At 43.4% G+C, this 22,230-nt stretch overlaps 1 long non-coding RNA gene across 1 annotated transcript; it reads left to right on the forward strand.

Moving 5' to 3' along the window:
• Positions 1-2,618: 2,618 nt before the first annotated feature.
• On the forward strand, positions 2,619-5,839 carry LOC115161446 (uncharacterized). Its single transcript, XR_003869260.1, has 2 exons — positions 2,619-5,249; positions 5,296-5,839. It is a non-coding gene; the product is annotated as an uncharacterized LOC115161446 (long non-coding RNA).
• The last annotated feature ends 16,391 nt before the right edge of the window (positions 5,840-22,230 follow it).

Raw genomic sequence — 22,230 nt, forward strand, 5'->3', positions numbered from 1 at the left:
GTTGGATATGGGACAGACAGACAGGCAGACACTAGTGTAGTTGGATATGGGACAGACAGACAGACACTAGTGTAGTTGGATATGCGACAGACAGACAGACACTAGTGTAGTTGGATATGGGACAGACAGACAGACACTAGTGTAGTTGGATATGGGACAGACAGACACTAGTGTAGTTGGATATGGGACAGACAGACAGACAGACACTAGTGTAGTTGGATATGGGACAGACAGACACTAGTGTAGTTGGATATGGGACAGACGGACACTAGTGTAGTTGGATATGGGAAAGACAGACAGACACCAGGCTAACACCCCCCCATGTTGTTGTGTCTGAAATGGCCGCCTATTCCCTACGTAGTGCAGAGGGCCCATAGGGCTCTGGTCAAAAGTAGTGCACTATATAGGGAATAGGTTGCTGTTTCAGACACAGCCTGTTTCTATCCACCCATCTGTCTGTAGAGTATGCAGATGCATTGTGTTAATTCAATTCAAGATGTTTTGCAAAATGGTTAAAAGTCACTGTACAAACTGTAAGATGATTGGCTTATGTTTTAATGATCCTCTCAGATGGTCATGGCTTTGATTGGACAAGATTAAACGGTGCACAATGAAGGTCAAGCTCTACGATTTGTCTTTTATGTTGATGGGGACGGGTCTAACCTGCTCTGTCTATTTTGGTCACATTAGCTGTCTGTCCGTCTGTATATACAGCTGCAGCTCCTGTCTCTAAGAGCCTCCTTTGGCCCTGTAGACAGACAGACAGACAGACAGACAGACAGACAGACAGACAGACAGACAGACAGAAAGGAAGGAAGGAAGTACACTAAACTACAGGAAGTGCTAGGACAGCCATGTCACGTGACAGAAAATATTCTAGAATGTTCTAGAAGCATCTCTAGACCAGACCAGATAGCCATGTAGCTCTGAGGGTGGACGTACGGAACGCCGTTTGGGTCACAGTGTGTAAAAAAAAAAAAAAAAACACGTCAAATGACACAATTCTATTATAGAATGTTGTATGCGTTGAATTTGCACGCGCAAGACAAGCTCACTAGTCTTGACGTTTTTCTTGCGCTGTACCCAATGATTTATGAAAACTTGCTCGGTAGGTCGATGTCCTCATTGAGGTTTTTTTTTTTTTTTACAGACGTGTTTAATACATTTTATGTTCACACTTGATTCAGATATTTTAAGAAATGCATATTGTTATATTTGGTAGCACTTATTTATTTTTCCTTCGACTCCAACCCCATTCGACACGTGGAACGGATGTGGGTGGGGCTAGGTCTACATTATGGTGCTAATTTTTAAAAAAACTCACAAAAGCTCTGACGAAGGCCGATACGTAAAGCTCTGACGAAGGCCGATACGTAAAGCTCTGACGAAGGCCGATACGTAAAGCTCTGCCGAAGGCCGATACGTAAAGCTCTGACGAAGGCCGATACGTAAAGCTCTGACGAAGGCCGATACGTAAAGCTTATTAACCTCTCTGGGCCAGTGGGACGCTTGCGTCCAAACCTAGTCAACAGCCAGTGGAATCGCGTGGCGCGAAATACAAATACCTCATAAATGCTATAACTTCAATTTCTCAAACATATGACTATTTTACACCATTTTAAAGACAAGACTCTCGTTAATCTAACCACACTGTCCGATTTCAAAAAGGCTTTACAGCGAAAGCAAAACATTAGATTATGTCAGGTGAGTACCCTGCCAAAAATAATCACACAGCCATTTTCAAAGCAAGCCTATATGTCACAAAAACCAAAACCACAGCTAAATGCAGCACTAACCTTTGATGATCTTCATCAGATGACACTCCTAGGACATTATGTTATACAATACATGCATGTTTTGTTCAATCAAGTTCATATTTATATCAAAAACCAGCTTTTACATTAGCATGTGATGTTCAGAACTAGCATACCCACCGAAAACTTCCGGTGAATTTACTAAATTACTCACGATAAACGTTCACAAAATACATAACAATTATTTTAAGAATTATAGATACAGAACTCCTTTATGCAATCGCTATGTCCGATTTTAAAATAGCTTTTCGGCAAAAGCACATTTTGCAATATTCTGAGTAGATAGCCCGGCCATCACAGCTAGCTAATTTGACACCCACCAAGTTTGGCCCTCACCAAACTCAGATTTACTATAAGAAAAATTGGATTACCTTTGCTGTTCTTCGTCAGAATGCACTCCCAGGACTTCTACTTCAACAACAAATGTTGTTTTGGTTCGAAATAATCCATAGTTATATTGAAATAGCTCCGTTTTGTTCATGCGTTCAGGTAACTATCCAAAGGGTGACGCGCGAGCGCATTTCGTGACAAAAAATGTCCAAATATTCCATTACCGTACTTTGAAGCATGTCAAACGCTGTTTAAAATCCATTTTTATGCGATTTTTCTCGTAAAATAGCGATAATATTCCAACCGGGCGACGTTGTATTCGTTCAAAGAGAGAAAGAAAAACATGGAGAATTCACATGAACGTGCATCTCCAGTGTCACTGTTCTCAGCCTGACCACTCACAAAATCTCCTGCTGTTTTTCACGTTTCTGGGCAAGAGTAGTAACCAGTTTAAATCGGGTACGTTTTTTATCCGGCCGTGCAAATACTGCCCTCTAGCCCCAACAGGTTAAAGAGCAGTGTGCAGGTTTCTTCTTTTATTCTCATGTGCAAGACAAGCGCCACCACTATTGTCAGTCAGCACTGTCGAAGCTGTAAAAACCTTTTTTTTAAAGTCTGCAAACAAGCACACACTCCGGCCAAGATGTGTTTAAAACACAGCATTGTTAATAAGCCATTATTTGTTTGACCAAATGGGAAAGCATCTATGTGAGCATTTGAATTAAGATCGGGATCAAACATGTTAGCTATGTAGTACAATATTCTCCCATGTAACCATTCCAGAGGCAAGGGAGAAAGGATGGTGATGCTGCTGCCAGCCAGCCAGCTAGCCAGCTATATCCCAAACAGTTACACTCAGATTCATCCTAGCTAGTCAAAATACTGAATAATCCAGCATTTTGTCAACACTGATGACAGTTTTGGATTTTTGGAACTTCAGTTGATAAAAATAACTAGTTCGCTAGCAGGATAACAAACTACACAAGCTAGCCAGCTAGTACCTAGCTCACAAGCTAGTACCTAGCCCACAAGCTAACCAGCTAGTAGCTAGCCCACAAGCTAACCAGCTAGTACCTAGCCCACAAGCTAGCAAGCTAGTACCTAGCTCACAAGCTAGTACCTAGCCCACAAGCTAGCCAGCTAGTTCCTAGCCCACAAGCTAGCCAGCTAGTACCTAGCCCACAAGCTATCCAGCTAGTACCTAGCCCGCCAGCTAGTACCTAGCCCACAAGCTAGCCAGCTAGTACCTAGCCCACAAGCTAGCCAGCTAGTACCTAGCCCACAAGCTAGCCAGCTAGTACCTAGCCCACAAGCTAACCAGCTAGTACCTAGCCCACAAGCTAGCTAGCTAATAGCTAGCCCACAAGCTAACCAGCTAGTACCTAGCCCACAAGCTAACCAGCTAGTACCTAGCCCACAAGCTAGCCAGCTAGTAGCTAGCCCACAAGCTAACCAGCTAGTACCTAGCCCATAAGCTAGCCAGCTAGTACCTAGCCCACAAGCTAACGTTATAGTTAAGCAGCTAGCTTCATCCGGCTTGTGTGGCTTGACCGGACCGGGGTCCAACCAAAATACGTCTAAGGGGTATTTTAGTTGATAGTGTTATTTGACTTATACTTTTTTTTTGACACGCAGTGACCCAAACGGCATTCCATTTGACACGAAGTGACCCAAACGGCATTCCATTTGACACGCAGTGACCCAAACGGCATTCCATTTGACACGAAGTGACCCAAACGGCATTCCATATGGACGCACATTGTTGTTTCACACTAATACCTTCTCTTTTAAATGTCAATACGTCCCAAATTGCACCCTATTCCATATGTAGTGCACTGCTTTTGAACGGACCGCGGCCCATATGCCCTGTGACGGTCCTGTTCCAAGGGGTTTGTTATTGTACATCAAGCTGCCTCGATACAGAAACAGGAGATTGGCTCTAGCTCCTATGGCCCTTTCTGGCTCTGACCAGGTTTACTTATTAAGTAAGGGAAAGGAATATTGTGCCCAGTGTTTCATTTATAAATCGGAAGGTGCCGGAACAAAAAATGAGCTCGAGAGGGGGGTGATCTGGGGAGTTCTGTGGTACCGAGAACAAAAAAGTTATAAAAAAACAAACAAACATTGCATGCAGATCACATTTGTGTAGTGGCATAGAGAGCAGTAGAGGAACTTACAGAAGTTGCACACATGGAAAAACATTTTTAGTAGCCTTGGGTGCAGGAAGTTTGGCCTCTTATAAACGCATTTCATGCTATTCCACCAGACTGGACACTTTGGCATCAATTTTCTTTATTTTGATGCTGCTTTCAAAAGAACTGAGAACTCGGAGCTGGCAAATCTCCAACTTCAATGTGTTCAAAACAACTGGGGGAAAAAAATGACTTTTGAACGTTCATCCAACTAGGAACTCTGGCCTCTTTCTAGAGCTCCGACTTTCCGACCTGAAGATCACTGACGTCATGATTCAATCTAGTTTCCCCCCCCCCCCCCAGAGTTCCCAGTTGTTCTGAAACCACCATAATACCGCACAGTGTTGTCTTGAATCCATCCATAGCCCCAGCCTAGGTGTGTGGAGACCACAGTGTAGGCTACAATATGAGGAAGAAAGTATAGTCCTAAAAAGGCTTTCCAATTTCACTGACTCACCCCCCTCCCATGATGCACAGCTCACTCACTGCTGATGGCTTATGGGCTCGTGCCAAAAGCCTCTCTCTCTCTCTCGTTTTAAAACAATTGATTTGGGGGCAACTCAAATTAACTTGTTTAATTATTTTTCATGTACCGTATCCGACCAAATAGGTTCCAGAACAAAAATCGTCCAGATCCTGTTCTGGCAGAATCTGGCTCAAATGAAGCACTGATTGGACCATTTGGGAAGCTTTCTGTGTGTTGGGAATGGACTAGTTTTTAACATTCTTAGTATTAAGAAGAGGCTGTAGCATGAACTAAGACCACATCTGTCTGTCTGTGTGTTGTTTGGTTAAAACCTGGCATGTCCATTGGTTTATCTAGTAAGTCAGTACCTAGAAATCTACAATCCACATTTAGAATCATTAAGGTCATTAGTGATCAGCCAAACTGAAATGATGTGTAGACTGGAAGGTGAACGTGTGTACTACATCATACACAACGTTGTGTAGACTGGAAGGTGAACGTGTGTACTACATCATACACAACGTTGTGTAGACTGGAAGGTGAACGTGTGTACTACATCATACACAACGTTGTGTAGACTGGAAGGTGAACGTGTGTACTACATCATACACAACGTTGTGTAGACTGGAAGGTGAACGTGTGTACTACATCATACACAACGTTGTGTAGACTGGAAGGTGAACGTATGTACTACATCATACACAACGTTGTGTAGACTGGAAGGTGAACGTGTGTACTACATCATACACAACGTTGTGTAGAGTGGAAGATAAACATGTGTACTACCTAATCATACCGCTGCCTTTTACGTCTGTCAACAGGAAGTGACATCAGCAGCATTTAAACAGTTCTGTCCTTCATTTCAGGTGAAGAACAACAAGATAAATGGTGAAAACCAACCTAAACGTTATTAACTGAAGGTCGAAGGAGCTCTATAAAGTCAACAATATTCTTAGATATGTTGCTGTAACGGGGAATATAAAAACCTAAAATGCATTTAAAACTGAATAAAAATGTGCAAATCATACCTCTGTGCATTTTTGTGTCTGGCCGAGTGTTTCTGTTTATATGTATTTGTTTATATATGTAGTCACAGTTTAAACTTGCATTGTATTTCTTTCGATGAGGCTATGATGGGGAGAGCTGTGTGTATTGTGAAGTGTGTGTGTGTGTAGATCTCTTAGTGGGAGTCAAGGTGACCTACAGTTCAGTACATTCCACTGTGCTGACAGAGGGTCCAGCTCCCCCATCTCACATTGGCTCCTGTGGGTCACCTGACCCCGTAGTGGAGTTGTGATTGGCTCCTGACTGAGCCAGGATTTACAGTGCATTCATATTCAGACCCCTTCACTTTTTCTAAATGTTGTTACGTTACAGCCTTGTTCTAAAATGGATTAAAAAAATTAAAACATCTCAATCTACACACAATAAATACCCTTTATAAATATATATTTTATGTTTTTTTTTAAATGTAACCTTTATATAACTAGGCAAGTCTGTAATGACGAAGCGATAACAGGTTTTTAGAAATGTTTGCAAAAAAAACCCCAGAAATACCTTATTTACATAAGTATTCAGACCCTTTGCTATGAGACTTGAAATTGAGCTCAGGTGCATCCTGTTTCCATTGATCACCCTTGAGATGTTTCTACAACTTGATTAGAGTCCACCTGTGGTAAATTCAATTGATTGGACATGATTTGGAAAAGGCACACACCTGTCTATATAAGGTCCCACAGTTGACAGAGCATGTCCGAGCAAAAACCAAGCCATGAGGTCGAAGGAATTGTCCGTAGAGCTCCGAGACAGGACTGTGTCGATGCACAGATCTGGGGAAGGGTACCAAAACAATTCTGCAGCATTGAAGGTCCCCAAGAACACAGTGGCCTCCATCATTGTTAAATTGAAGAAGTTTGGAACCACCAAGACTTTTCCCAGAGCTGGCCTTCTGGCCAAACTAAGCAATTGGGGGAGAAGGGCCTTGGTCAGGGAGGTGACCAAGAACCCGATGGTCACTCTGACAGAGCTCCAGAGTTCCTCTATGGAGATGGGAGAACCTTCCAGAAGGCCAACCATCTCTGCAGCACTCCACCAATCAGGCCTTTATGGTAGAGTGTCCGGACGGAAGCCACTCCTCAGTAAAAGGCACATGACAGCCCGCTTGTAGTTTGCCAAAAGGCACCTGAAGGACTCTGACCATGAGAAACAAGATTCTCTGGTCTGATGAAACCAAAATAGCACTATTTGGCCAAGCATCACGTCTGGAGGAAACCTGGCACCATCCCTACGGTGAAGCATGGTGGTGGCAGCATCATGCTGTGGGGATGTTTTTCAGCGGCAGGGACTGGGAGACTAGTCAGGAATTTAGGGTTGCACATTTTGGGGAATATTCAGAGGTGGAAACTTCCCGTGGGAATTAACGGGAATATATGGAATTAACGGAAACATATGCAAATTAATATTAATACCATTTAAATGTAGATGTTTTTGTATTGGATATATTTACCATATCATATGGAGATAGAAACATAAACCTTTTACCTTATCATAAGTAGACATAATTGCATATGATTAACAAAGTCCCTTCCACCAGGTGGCTGATGAGATGTGTTGGCACGACTGCCATATTACATCTCCATCCCAAAGCCCTTGCTTGGAAGTGTACTTCGCCAGACTGCCAAGAACCTTGCCCTCATCCAGGCCAAGGTGGCGAGACACGGTAGTGATGACACCATAGGCCTTGTTGATCTCTGCACCAGACAGGATGCTCTTGCCAGCATACTTGGGGTCCAACATGGACGCTGCGGAGTGTTTGGGCTTCAGGCAGAAGTCTTCACACTTTTTGATGTATTTCAGAACTGCAGTTTCCTCTGCTTGGAGCAACAGTGAAGTGGGCAGGGCAGTACGGATTTCTTCTCTTACATCTGCAAGGGGAGTCTGAACATCAGACAGGATGGCATTGTCTCCCTCAATCCGTGCAATGGCTACTGCTATAGGTTTCAGGAGTTTCAGACTGCTTACCACTCTCTCCCAAAATACATCATCCAGGAGGTTCGTCTTGATGGGGCTGTCCATATCGGCAGACTATGATATGGCCATTTCTTGGAGAGACTCCTTTCCCTCCAGGAGACTGTCAAACATGATGACAACACCACCCCACCGGGTGTTGCTGGGCAGCTTCAATGTGGTGCTCTTATTCTTCTCACTTTGCTTGGTGAGGTAGATTGCTGCTATAACTTGATGACCCTTCACATACCTAACCATTTCCATTGGCTCTCTTGTAGAGTGTATCCATTGTTTTCAGTGCCATGATGTCCTTGAGGAGCAGATTCAATGCATGAGCAGCACAGCCAATGGGTGTGATGTGAGGGTAGGACTCCTCCACTTTAGACCAAGCAGCCTTCATGTTCACTGCGTTGTCTGTCACCAGTGCAAATACCTTCTGTGGTCCAAGGTCATTGATGACTGCCTTCAGCTCATCTGCAATGTAGAGACCGGTGTGTCTGTTGTCCCTTGTGTCTGTGCTCTTGTAGAATACTGGTTGAGGGGTGGAGATGATGTAGTTAATTATTCCTTGCCCAGGAACATTCGACCACCCATCAGAGATGATTGCAATACAGTCTGCTTTCTCTATGATTTGCTTGACCTTCACTTGAACTCTGTTGAACTCTGCATTCAGTAAATGAGTAGATAAAGCATGTCTGGTTGGAGGGGTGTATGCTGGGCGAAGAACATTCAGAAATCTCCTACAAATTGCTGTGAGCATCAGAGGTGAACCAGTTGCATACACAGCTCGAGCAAGACATTCATCAGCATTTCTCTGACCACGTTCCTCCATTCAGTAAAGAAAAACAACTTCTGATTCCAGGAGGACCATGAGCTGCTGCTATCGATAAGGTGTCTGATTCATCATTTTCACCTCGAATAGAAGTAGAGGGACTTTTGTCAGAGGTTCCTTGTTGTGAGCGCTGAGGGAACTTTATGCACTTGTCCAGATGATTCTGCATCTTTGTTGCATTCTTCACATATGATTTGGCACAGTATTTGCAAATGTACACAGCTTTTCCTTCTACATTAGCTGCAGTGAAATGTCTCCACACATCAGATAGTGCCTGTGGCATTTTCCTGTAAAGATTAGAAAACAGAGTAAAAAAAACAACAAATACAATTCCATGTACAGATAAATAGTTAAGCAGTTAGATTATTAAACAACTCTTTTGTAAGATAAATGCTTTAAAATGACACGTGTATGGAAACAGGTGAATTAACACTCCTCAGTTAGCAGGCTCAAGCAGGCTGAAACCCACATGGTAGCAAAAACTAACAAGCAGAATGTGTTGACAAGTTAGAAATGATTTAAACCCACTTTGCTGTAGGCTACTATTTACTAGTTAACAAAAAATCATGTATGTCATATAAAATACACTGCTCAAAAAAATAAAGGGAACACTTAACCTCTCTACGTAACAGCCAGTGTCAGGGATTTCCTCGTCGCTTGACGATATGGCGAAATCATCATCGGAAAATGAGGACCAATATGCAGCAGAGTTGAGATAGTTCATTTTGAACTTTTAATAAATTCCAAAAACGAACATACAAAATAACAAAAAAACGAACTCACGATACACTGACAGTCTTCTCAGGCTCATACATGCTAGACAAAGAACAATCTCCCACAATTAAACAGACAAACACACCCAACTAATATAGGACTTCCAATCAAAGGCAACACCACACAGCTGCCTTCAATTGGAAGTCCACCCCAATTAACCAAACATAGACATACAACTAACTAGATCAATATAGAAATACGTTAATCTCAAACAGTGCCCAAAAACCCCGGAATACTAAAGCAAATGCCTTTACTACAAAAACACCACCCTGAACCACATAAAACAAATACCCTCTGCCACGTCCTGACCAAACTACAATACCAATTAACCCTTATACTGGCCAGGACGTGACAGCCAGTGGAATCCTGTGGCGCGTTATTCAAATACCTTAGAAATGCTATTACTTCAATTTCTCAAACATATGACTATTTTACACCATTTTAAAGACAAGACTCTCGTTAATCTAACCACACTGTCCGATTTCAAAAAGGCTTTACAACGAAAGCAAAACATTAGATTATGTCAGCAGAGTACCCAGCCAGAAATAATCAGACACCCATTTTTCAAGCTAGCATATAATGTCACATAAACCCAAACCACAGCTAAATGCAGCACTAACCTTTGATGATCTTCATCAGATGACACACCTAGGACATTATGTTATACAATACATGCATGTTTTGTTCAATCAAGTTCATATTTATATCAAAAACCAGCTTTTTACATTAGCATGTGACGTTCAGAACTAGCATACCCCCCGCAAACTTCCGGTGAATTTACTAAATTACTCACGATAAACGTTCACAAAAAACATAAATTATTTTAAGAATTATAGATACAGAACTCCTCTATGCACTCGCTATGTCCGATTTTAAAATAGCTTTTCGGTGAAAACACATTTTGCAATATTCTAAGTAGATAACCTGGCATCACAGGGCTAGCTATTTAGACACCCAGCAAGTTTAGCCCTCACCAAAGTCAGATTTACTATAAGAAAAATTGTATTACCTTTGCTGTTCTTCGTCAGAATGCACTCCCAGGACTTCTACTTCAATAACAAATGTTGGTTTGGTTCAAAATAATCCATAGTTATGTTCAAATATCCTCTGTTTTGTTCGTGCGTTCAAGACACTATCCGAAGTGTAAAGAAGGGTGACGCGCACGACGCGTTTTGTGACAAAAAAATTCTAAATATTCCATTACCGTACTTCGAAGCAAGTCAACCGCTGTTTAAAATCAATTTTTATGCAATTTTTCTCATAAAAAAGCGATAATATTCCGACCGGAAAGCGTGTTTACGTTCAAAGAGAGAGAAAATAAAAACATGGGATCCCCTCGTGCACGAGCCTCAGTCTGATGGTCCTCTGACCGGCCACTATCCAAACGCGCAAATGTTTTTCAGCCAAGGGCTGGAATTACGTCATTCAGCTTTTTCCCGGGTTCTGAGAGCCTATGGGAGCCGTAGGAAGTGTCACGTTACAGCAAAGATCCTAAGTTTTCAATAAACAGAGCCAAGAAGCCCAAGGAATGGTCAGAGAGGGCACTTCCTGTAAGGAATCTTCTCAGGTTTTTGCCTGCCATATGAGTTCTGTTATACTCACAGACACCATTCAAACAGTTTTAGAAACTTTAGGGTGTTTTCTATCCAAAGCCAATAATTATATGCATATTCTAGTTACTGGGCAGGAGTAGTAACCAGATTAAATCGGGTACGTTTTTTATCCGGCCATGCAAATACTGCCCCCTAACCCCAACAGGTTAAACAACACAATGTAACTCCAAGTCAATCACACTTCTGTGAAATCAAACTGTCCACTTAGGAAGCAACACTGATTGACAATAAATTTCACATGCTGTTGTGCAAATGGAATAGACAACAGGTGGAAATTATAGGCAATTAGCAAGACACCCCCAATAAAGGAGTGGTTCTGCAGGTGGGGACCATAGACCACTTCTCAGTTCCTATGCTCCCTGGCTGATGTTTTGGTCACTTTTGAATGCTGGCGGTGCTTTCACTCTAGTGGTAGCATGAGACGGAGTCTACAACCCACACAAGTGGCTCAGGTAGTGCAGCTCATCCAGGATGGCACATCAATGCGAGCTGTGGCAAGAAGGTTTGCTGTGTCTGTCAGCGTAGTGTCCAGAGCATGGAGGCGCTACCAGGAGACAGGCCAGTACATCAGGAGATGTGGAGGAGGCCGTAGGAGGGCAACAACCCAGCAGCAGGACCGCTACCTCCGCCTTTGTGCAAGGAGGAGCAGGAGGAGCACTGCCAGAGCCCTGCAAAATGACCTCCAGCAGGCCACAAATGTGCATGTGTCTGCTCAAACGGTCAGAAACAGACTCCATGAGGGTGGTATGAGGGCCCGACGTCCACAGGTGGGGGTTGTGCTTACAGCCCAACACCGTGCAGGACGTTTGGCATTTGCCAGAGAACACCAAGATTGGCAAATTCACCAGTGGCGCCCTGTGCTCTTCACAGATGAAAGCAGGTTCACACTGAGCACATGTGACAGACGTGACAGAGTCTGGAGACGCCGTGGAGAACGTTCTGCTGCCTGCAACATCCTCCAGCATGACCGGTTTGGCGGTGGGTCAGTCATGGTGTGGGGTGGCATTTCTTTGGGGGGCCGCACAACCCTCCATGTGCTCGCCAGAGGTAGCCTGACTGCCATTAGGTACCGAGATGAGATCCTCAGACCCCTTGTGAGACCATATGCTGGTGCGGTTGGCCCTGGGTTCTTCCTAATGCAATACAATGCTAGACCTCATGTGGCTGGAGTGTGTCAGCAGTTCCTGCAAGAGGAAGGCATTGATGCTATGGACGGGCCCGCCCGTTCCCCAGACCTGAATCCAATTGAGCACATCTGGGACATCATGTCTCGCTCCATCCACCAACGCCACGTTGCACCACAGACTGTCCAGGAGTTGGCGGATGCTTTAGTCCAGGTCTGGGAGGAGATCCCTCAGGAGACCATCCGCCACCTCATCAGGAGCATGCCCAGGCGTTGTAGGGAGGTCATACAGGCACGTGGAGGCCACACACACTACTGAGCCTCATTTTGACTTGTTTTAAGGACATTAAATCAAAGTTGGATCAGCCTGTAGTGTGGTTTTCCACTTTAATTTTGAATGTGACTCCAAATCCAGACCTCCATGGGTTGATAAATTGGATTTCCATTGATTATTTTTGTGTGATTTTGTTGTCAGCACATTCAACTATGTAAAGAAAAAAGTATTTAATAAGATTATTTATTTCATTCAGATCTAGGATGTGTTGTTTAAGTGTTCCCTTTATTTTTTTGAGCAGTATATATTCACCCCACCCAGTATTGCAATCAAAACTCACCAGAAAGCATGTAGTCCTTGGCTCAGACAGTGTAGTAGTATGGGCTCAATAGCATCTCATTAGTGTACCAGATCTTGAGAATCAGCTGTACATGGTGATGGAAGAATGCACTGTGCATGCAGAGGGTTGCAATTCCATTGAATTGAGGATAGTTAAACCAAAATATGCCACAATACCTAGAATTGCCTAATGTGTATCCCACATCAAAAGGTTCACTGTTATAAGCTAACCTTTTTTGATTAATTTCAGCAAAGTTTCCGGGCTTAACTTCCCATGGAAAATTTCCGTAAACTTTCCGACCCTTTGCAACCCTAGTCAGGATCGAGAGAAAGATGAACAGAGCAAAGTACAGAGAGATCCTTGATGAAAACCTGCTCCAGAGCGCTCAGGACCTCAGACTGGGGTGAAGGTTCACCTTCCAACAGGACAACGACCTTAAGCACACACCCAAGACAATGCAGGACTGGCTTCTTGAACAAGTCTCTGAATGTCCTTGAGTGGCCCAGCCAGAGCCCGAACTTGAACCCGATCGAACATCTCTGGAGAGACCTGAAAATAGCTGTGCAGCGATGCTCCCTATCCAACCTGACAGAGCTTGAGAGGATCTGCAGAGAAGAATGGGAGAAACTCCCCAAATACAGGTGTGCCAAGCTTGTAGCATCATACCCAAGAAGACTGGAGGCTGTAATCACTGCCAAAAAGATGCTTCAACAAATTACTGAGTAAAGGGTCTGAGTACTTATGTAAATCTAATATATATATATTTTTTTATATTATACATTTGCAAACATTTATATGAACCTGATGTTGCTTTAGGTATTGTGTGTAGAAAACAATTTAGTCCATTTTAGAATAAGGCTGTAATGTAACAAAATGTGGAAAAAGTGAAGGGGTCTGAATACTTTCCGAATGCAGTGTAAATAGAGATACGGTGCTCATCAGCATCCTGCAAAAGACAGAGAGAGAGAGAATGAAGGAGAGGAAGAGCCTTCACTGTTACTTTATTTACAGGCAGACAGGAAGACAGGAAGACAGGCAGACAGGCAGACAGGCAGACAGGAAGACAGGAAGACAGGAAGACAGGCAGACAGGAAGACAGGCAGACAGGAAGACAGGCAGACAGGAAGACAGGCAGACAGGCAGACAGGAAGACAGGCAGACAGGAAGACAGGCAGACAGGAAGACAGGCAGACAGGAAGACAGGAAGACAGGCAGACAGGAAGACAGGCAGACAGGCAGACAGGAAGACAGGCAGACAGGAAGACAGGCAGACAGGAAGAGTGTTTATAGCCTGAGTGTGTACTTAATAATCGATATGATAAGCCCTCCTCTCTCTCTCTCTTCTCATTCCTTTCTCATAATTCCTCCGTCTTTTATTGATCTGTGGCGGCAGAACATCTAGATCATCAGAACCTTTCACCACAAAATTACTAATGACTTTTCACTCTGTGGGGGTCTGTGAATAAACTGACAACATGGCTGTCTGTCAAGTGTACTGCGTCATACGAGAGCATGTTTTTAAAGTGTTGTTTGTTCTATTAGCAAACTATTTGATTATTTTAGGCCAATAATAAATAGTTTACAAATCAAATGCAATTTAGAAAAATAATGTTAAAGTATGTAGTCTTTGTTGTGCAATAACATGGCCTTTGGCAGGTACGTTCCATATGAAAGGTATTCCCACAGGGGGAATGCCCACCCGAATACATTCCATATGAAAGGTATTTCCATGGGGGGAATTCCCACACGAGTACATTCCATATGAAAGGCATTCCCATGGGGGAATTCCCACCGGAGTACGTTCCATATGAAAGGCATTCCCATGGGGGGAATTCCCACCCGAGTACGTTCCATATGAAAGGTATTCCCATGGGGGAATTCCCACCCGAGTACGTTCCATATGAAAGGCATTCCCATGGGGGAATTCCCACCGGAGTACGTTCCATATGAAAGGTATTCCCATGGGGGGAATTCCCACCCGAGTACGTTCCATATGAAAGGTATTCCCATGGGGGAATTCCCACCCGAGTACGTTCCATATGAAAGGTATTCCCATGGGGGGGAATTCCCACCCGAGTACGTAAATAAGGTGTGTCTACAGATACACTGTATTCTGACCTTGACTTAATTCCCCTCATAATTCCACCACCTTTGTGTGATGAAAAGATGACTAAGGTCTAGCAACCTGTCAATTCCAAGTGGAACATTATCTACTTATGTTATTTCTGATAGAAATAACACCATTGTCCATGCACTGCTATTGATAAGAGCTAGGTAAATGAGCGAGCTGTTTGGATCAGGGGATTGTAAACATAAATGACAATTGTTTCAGATCTATCTATTTTACCTTACGATCGCTGGAGACAACTGTGTAACCAGTCATGTAGCAGCAAACTGAAGCATATCGACATGGCACCTTTTCCACAGTGAGGTTTATGAAAACATGGTACAAGTATTTTTTTTAGTCAGATCCTAATTGTGATGTCAAATGTTATGTTCCTTTTGATGGCCTAGAAGGCCCTTCTTGCCTTGTCTCTCAGCTCGTTCACAGCTTTGTGGAAGTTACCTGTGGCTCTGATGTTTAGAAGAGGTATGTATAGTTTTTTGTGTGCTCTAGGACAACGGTGTCTAGATAGAATTTGTATTTGTGGTCCTGGCAACTGGAAAAGATTCTGGGAATCTTCCAACTGGGATTTCTGGAAAACCTGGGAATTTTGAGAAAGTTGCAACCCTAAAAAGTATGCATCTTTACAGTCTCCAGACTATTCTAGAGACTTCTATTCTATTCTAGAGACGTCTATTCTATTCTAGAGATGTCTATTCTTTACAGTCTCCAGTCTATTCTATTCTAGAGATGTCTATTCTTTACAGTCTCCAGTCTATTCTATTCTAGAGATGTCTATTCTTTACAGTCTCCAGTCTATTCTATTATAGAGATGTCTATTCTATTCTAGAGACGTCTATTCTATTCTAGAGATGTCTATTTTTTACAGTCTCCAGTCTATTCTATTCTAGAGATGTCTATTCTTTACAGTCTCCAGTCTATTCAATTATAGAGATGTCTATTTTTTACAGTCTCCAGTCTATTCTATTATAGAGATGTCTATTCTATTCTAGAGACGTCTATTCTATTCTAGAGATGTCTATTCTTTACAGTCTCCAGTCTATTCAATTATAGAGATGTCTATTTTTTACAGTCTCCAGTCTATTCTATTATAGAGATGTCTATTCTATTCTAGAGACGTCTATTCTATTCTAGAGATGTCTATTCTTTACAGTCTCCAGCCTATTCAATTATAGAGATGTTTATTTTTTACAGTCTCCAGTCTATTCAATTCTAGAGACATCTATTCTTTACAGTCTCCAGTCTATTCTAGAGACAACTATTCTTTACAGTCTATTCCATTCTGGAGACAACTATTCTTTACAGTCTCCAGTCTATTCTAGAGATGTCTATTCTTTAGTCTCCAGTATATTCTAGAGACATCTATTCTTTACAGTCTCCAGTCTATTCTAGAGACAACTATTCTTTACAGTCTATTCCATTCTGGAGACAACTATTCTTTACAGTCTCCAGTCTATTCTGGAGACAACTATTCTTTAGTCTCTAGTCTATTCTAGAGACATCTATTCTTTACAGTCTCCAGTCTATTCTAGAGACAACTATTCTTTGCAGTCTATTCTACTCTAGAGACAACTATTCTTTACTGTCTCCAGTCTATTCTATTCTAGAGGCATCTATTCTGTCTTGACATTTCAGGGGCTGTGAACTAACATGGTTGTCTTGTCTGAGATGTCTTGTTTCTTACCGCGGTCGAGCGCTGCCTGAAGCCACACCTGTCCAGGTAGTTCTCAGAGCCTTTATCACACACAGTCTGCCTGATATCATGTTAGTTTCCCATTGCAGGGGCCATAATAACTCTGGGGGGGGAAAAACTTTGCTTAACCAGGTAATGCGTGTGCTAGGGCGACACTTAGCTGTGAGGCTTTTGTTGTTAGCTAGTGTTCAACTAGCTGGCTAATTAGCCTAGCTAGTTAGCACCAGTTAGCCAGCTATTTGAACACTAGCTAACAACAAAAGCCTCACAGCTAAGTGTCGCTCTAGCACACGCATAACCTGGTTAAGCAAAGTTTTTCCCCCCCCCAGAGTTATTGTACCAGTCTAGTCCGCGGGGCGCCCCGTACCAGTCTAGTCCGCGGGGCGCCCCGTACCAGTCTAGTCCGCGGATCGCCCCGCGCCAGTCTAGTCCGCGGGGCGCCCCGCACCAGTCTAGTCCGCGGGGCGCCCCGTACCAGTCTAGTCCGCTGGGCGCCCCGTACCAGTCTAGTCCGCGGGGCGCCCCGTACCAGTCTAGTCCGCTGGGCGCCCCGTACCAGTCTAGTCCGCGGGGCGCCCCGTCCAGTCTAGTCCGCGGATCGCCCCGCGCCAGTCTAGTCCGGGGTGACTGCCTCCGCCGCTGCTGCCGGGGTGACTGCCTCCACCGCTGCTGCCGGGGTGACTGCCTACACTGCTGCCTCCACCGCTGCCGGGGTGACTGCCTCCGCCGCTGCTGCCGGGGTGACTGCCTCCGCCGCTGCTGCCGGGGGGACTGCCTCCGCCGCTGCTGCCGGGGGGACTGCCTCCGCCGCTGCTGCCGGGGGGACTGCCTCCGCCGCTGCTGCCGGGGGGACTGCCTCCGCCGCTGCTGCCGGGGGGACTGCCTCCGCCGCTGCTGCCGGGGGGACTGCCTCCACTGCTGCCTCCACCGCTGCCTCCACCGCTGCCGGGGGGACCGCCTCCGCCGCTGCCGCTGGGGTGACCGCTTCCACCGCTGCCGCCGGGGTGACCGCTTCCACCGCTGCCGCCGGGGTGACTGCCTCCACCGCTGCCGCCGGGTTGACTGCCTCCACCGCTGCCGCCGGGGTGACTGTCTCCACTGCTGCCTCCACCACTGCCGGGGTGACCGCCTCCACTGCTGCCTCCACCACTGCCGGGGTGACCGCCTCCACCGCCGCTGCCGGGGTGACTGCCTCCACCGCTGCTGCCGGGGTGACCACCGCCGCTGCCGGGGTGACTGCCTCCACTGCTGCCTCCACCGTTCCCGGGGTGACTGCCTCCACCGCTGCCACTACTGTTCAGGGATAAGAGAGGACGGGACAGGGCTCACATAACAGGCATAACACCTCTGACTCTAGCTAGTCACCAGACAGTCCATTGCTACTACGTAGCATCCGGATTAGTGTCCTTCTATAGCCTCGCTACTGTTATTCAAATCAAATCTTATTGGTCACATGGTTAGCAGGTGTTAATGCGAGTGTAGCGAAATGCTTGTGCTTCTAGTTCCGACAATGCAGTTAGACAATGCAGTAATATCTAACGAGTAATCTAACCTAACAATTCCACAACTACCTTATACACACAAGTGTAAAGGAATGAATAAGAATATGTACATTAAAAAAATATATGAATGAGTGATGGTATAGAACGGCATTGTCAAGATGCAGTAGATGGTATCGAGTACAGTATATACATATGAGATGAGTAATGTAGGGTATGTAAACATTATATAAAGTGGCATTGTTTAAAACTTCTTACTGAGCCGGGATCGAGTTTGTGAAAAATCGGAGCGCCACATTCAAAACCACAAATCTAATCATTTCAATTTCTCAAACATAGGACTATGTTACACCATTTTATAGATACACTTCTCCTGAATCGAACCACGTTGTCCGATTTCAAAAAGGCTTTACAGCGAAAGCAAAACATTACATTATGTTAGGAGAGTACATTGACACAAATAACCACACAGCCATTTTCAAAGCAACCACATGCATCACAGATACCCAAAACACAGCTAAATGAAGCACTAACCTTTGACGATCTTCATCAGATGATACTCCTAGGACATCATGTTACACAATACATGCATTTTTTGTTCGATAAAGTTCATATTTATATATAAAAACAGCATTTTACATCGGCGCGTGACGTTCAGAAAATATTTTGCCTCCAATACTGCCGGTGAATCAGCACTACAATTTACAAAAATACTTGTCATAAACGTTGATAAAATATTAAACTGTTATTCAAAGAATTATAGATGAACATCTCCTTTATGCAACCGCTGTGACAGATTTCAAAATAACTTTACTGGGAAAGCACACTTTGCAATAATCTGAGTACTACGCTCGGAAAAATACACTAGGCAATACAGATAGCCGACTCCAACCAATCACGACGTAACCTTTCTAAGATAGAGAGGGATGCAGTTGAATCATTGTCCAAAAATGAATGGGTTGTGGTTAAAAAAGCTGACAAAGGTGGCGCTACAGTAGTGTGGAATAAAGACAAATATATGACAGAAGCCTACCGTCAATTAGACAATGATGAATTCTACCAATATCTTAGCTTCAACCCTACAGAGAACCTAAAAATTGAGTTGAAAGGGATCCTCACAGAAGCTAAGGAGAATGGCTACATTTCAGACAATGAGTTCAAATTTCTTTTCAATGGCAGTCCACGTATGGCTTCTTTTTACCTTCTTCCAAAAGTCCACAAAAATCTTGAAAATCCCCCAGGCAGGCCAGTCATTAGTGGTAATGAAAGTCTGACAGAACCCATCTCTAAGTACATTGATTACTTTATTAAGCCTTTTCTGACGTCACTCCCAGAGTATCTTCAAGATACCACAGATGTGTTGAACAAAATTAAGGAATTGAATAATATAGGTACAGCTTCCTTTTTAGTCACCATGGATGTGGAGTCTCTTTACACCACCATTGAACATGAACAAGGTTTGGCAGCTATGCACCATTTCTTGAGTACCCGACCTGAAACTGAGATGCCTCCTACAGAATTCATTGTCTCACTGACTGAATGGACTCTTAATCATAACATCTTTATCTTTCAGGACCGTATTTTTAAACAGGTCAAAGGATGTGCCATGGGAGCTTGCTATAGCCCTTCCTATGCTGGTTTGTACTTGGGTAAATTGGGAAAATGACTTCATTTTGGATCCTTCTAATAACCATTTATTTGACCGGATTATATGGTGGGGACGCTATATTGATGATGTTTGCCTTTTTTGGTTCGGCTCAGAAGATGAACTTATTTCCTTCCACCAATACAGCAGTATCATCAGACTCCAACATTTCCTCAGTGAAAAACAACGTCCTGAGCAAATGTCAAATTTAATTATTACGAAAATAACGTACGATAAACCACGTATAGAATCTGCACACCTTTATAGAAAAAAACACCTTTATAGAAAAAACAAAAACAAAAGCAAAGTCTTCATGTTTTGTTGATTTCAGGAAAGCTTTTACATTTTAGTCATTTTAGCAGACGCTCTTATCCAGAACGACTTACAGTAGTGAATGCATACATTTATTACAATTTCAAGCATTTTTTTTTTTTTGTACTGACCCCCCCGTGCGAATCGAACCCACAACCCTGGCGTTGCAAACACCACGCTCTACCAACTGAGCCACATGACTCATGAGGGTCTGCTATACAAATTGATGGGGGAAAAAAACATACGTTGTCATTAAATCCACGTACACAAACAAAAAAGTGTGCCGTTGAAATTGGCATAAAAACACACAGATTACTATCGTCGGGGCTGTTGGGTGAGACATGGATGCAGCTTGAGCCCTACCCGCTTCAATATATCAATGAATTGGCGAGGGCACTAGAACAGTCTGCAGCAACCGGTCCTCACCCTAACAGAATCTGAAGGCTCTTCTATGCCATCAAAAATAACATCAAACTCCACATCCCAATCTGGCTAAAATGATTCAATCAGTTATAGAACCCTTTATGGTTGTGACATGAAGTTGCCCTGTCGCCTCATAAATACCTTTCCCTCTTTCTCTCTCTCTCCACTCTACAGAATGGACTCTTGGAAAGCCCTTTGTTAATAACATAGAGAGAGTATTGTAACATCAAAAAGGTTGGGGAAAAGAACAATCTGTATGTAATCCGACCAGTTGTTAGTATCCGTTTGTACTTAAAGAATATGATGTCATATCGGTTGTCATCTGAGACATTATGACTGATGATAGGACGACATAAACTGTATCTGTGGAAAGTCTACACATTCTAGTTAATTGTTGTGCAATTTAAAAATGTTTAAATATGAAACTATTTGTGATATGATTAAATGTAATTTTAGTTTTTAAAATGAGAGAATAGTTTTCTTAAGGGAAATATGCCCAATCAGTGGCCACGCCCACACGAATAGGCCTTTTCTCCATTTCTGTAAGAGCCCCCTGTGATCCAATTCACAGTGAACTAAGCCAACCTCAGGTTGCGAATGGTTGACCGACTACAACCTAACGAAATTAACATTGGGTTCCCGATGATGGTGAGGACTGATGTCCATACTTCTATGGATCATGCTATACCAGCCAGAATATAGCATGATCTTATAGTATTGCAGCTTGGTATGAACTTTGAACTCTTATTCACTAAAGAAGTGATACATCCTAGATGTCGAGCTAGCAGCAGCAGCTGTAAACGTGAGTGGCTTAGGAAAGGACGGACAATCTCTTCAGAAAGACAGGGTACTACAAACGTATCCGTTCTATCACACGACGACAGTACTACAATGTATCCGTTCTACCACAAGACAACAGACTACAACGTATACGCCCAGAAATATTCTTCAAAGGAGAAGGGAAATCTCTGCTGGGCAACCCAGCATTCCATCTTCGACCGATCTATCGAAGCGCAGCTCAGAGTAAATATATTTCTTGCATTTTCCTTTTCTGAATGGGCGGTAATTTATAATGCATAAGATTCTGTATTTACGATAGCATAGCTTCATAAGGTCCGATAGAGACCCAATCATTTTGTTCCTCAGTCTTCCCGCTCTTTCATTCAAACCCAACCCCCTTTCTTTGTGTAACCAGTCGCCATATCGGTTTCGTCCACTAGGGATGTTTTCTTTTATGACATAATTAGTCATCAATGTACGATCCATCCTGTGTAGATGTAATTCTGTGTGATTATTTAGGTATTTAGTAAATAAATAATTAAACCAAATTTTGTATTGCTTATTCAACTTGTTAGCCAGGGTTCGTGAAGATAACCAAGAATTCTACGATGTTCAGATGAGACTGAATAAGGTGACGATTAATAATTGACTGCTATTGATGTAAAAGATTACCAGATCTTTATTTGGAAGACAACAGTTCTATAAACATTCTTCCGTGGTGCCCCGAATTCCTAGTTAATTACATTTACATGATTAGTTTAATCAGGTAATATTAATTACAGATAATTGATTTGATAAAATAGCATGTCATATCACCACTTAATCCATAGTAAAGACACAACTGTTGTGAGGTCTGGGGTCCGCTCACCAACCAAGAATTCATAAAATGAGACAAAACACCCAATTGAGACTCTGCATGCAGAATTATGCAAAAATACACTTGGGCTCCCGAGTGGCACAGCGGTCTAAGGCACTGCATCTCAGTGCTT

The sequence above is a fragment of the Salmo trutta genome, chromosome 24 (genome assembly GCF_901001165.1).
Source record: "Salmo trutta chromosome 24, fSalTru1.1, whole genome shotgun sequence".
NCBI classification, from domain to species: domain Eukaryota; kingdom Metazoa; phylum Chordata; class Actinopteri; order Salmoniformes; family Salmonidae; genus Salmo; species Salmo trutta.